Raw genomic sequence first — 1095 nt, forward strand, 5'->3', positions numbered from 1 at the left:
AAGCCCCCGAGTGAGAGGGTTGCTCTTCACTCGGTAGGATTTTTGTAACTTAGGCGAGCACTGGGCTGCAGCTAAGCCCCCGAGTGGAAGGTTGGCTTACCACTCGGTAGGATTTTTATAACTTAGGCGAGCACAGGGCTGCAGCTAAGCCCCCGAGTGAGAGGGTTGCTCTTCACTCGGTAGGATTTTTGTAACTTAGGCGAGCACTGGGCTGCAGCTAAGCCCCCGAGTGGAAGGCTGGCTTACCACTCGGTAGGATTTTTGTAACTTAGGCGAGCACTGGGCTGCAGCTAAGCCCCCGAGTGGAAGGCTGGCTTACCACTCGGTAGGATTTTTATAACTTAGGCGAGCACAGGGCTGCAGCTAAGCCCCCGAGTGGAAGGCTGGCTTACCACTCGGTAGGATTTTTACAAACTTAGGCGAAACGGATTCGCAGCTAAGTCACCCACTGAGGGGGAATTTTATTGGACAACAAAAAGCGACAGAAATTATGGAGGGACTATGACACTATTATTTTGAGGTCCATGAACTACAGAAGTACTTTATTGCAACTCATCCGAGTGATAAAACTTAAGTGTAAAATGGGCGGAGTAGCTCCGCGTTCCAAGCTCGGGGCTCGTCGATATTATGCTTGACGTTGTAAAGACGGTACGCCCCATTGTGGAGAACCTTGGTGACGATGAAGGGGCCTTCCCAAGAAGGAGCAAGCTTGTGTGGTTTGTGCTGATCCACTCGGAGAACCAAATCTCCTTCCTGGAAGGCTCGACCTCTCACATTTCTGGCGTGGAAACGACGTAAATCTTGTTGGTAGATGGTCGACCGGATCAGAGCCATCTCCCTTTCTTCCTCTAAAAGGTCGACTGCGTCTTGCCGCGCTTGTTCAGCCTCTGCTTCGTTGTAGATTTCAACTCGAGGAGCATTGTGGAGAAGATCACTCGGCAAGACTGCTTCAGCTCCGTAGACCAAGAAGAATGGAGTTCTTCCAGTCGACCGATTAGGTGTGGTCCGCAGTCCCCAGAGTACTGAGGGAAGTTCGTCGACCCAAGCTCCAGCCGCGTGTTTGAGATCACGCATCAGTCGAGGCTTCAATCCCTT

The sequence above is a fragment of the Triticum dicoccoides genome, chromosome 7A (assembly GCF_002162155.2).
Source record: "Triticum dicoccoides isolate Atlit2015 ecotype Zavitan chromosome 7A, WEW_v2.0, whole genome shotgun sequence".
Lineage (NCBI taxonomy): Eukaryota > Viridiplantae > Streptophyta > Magnoliopsida > Poales > Poaceae > Triticum > Triticum dicoccoides.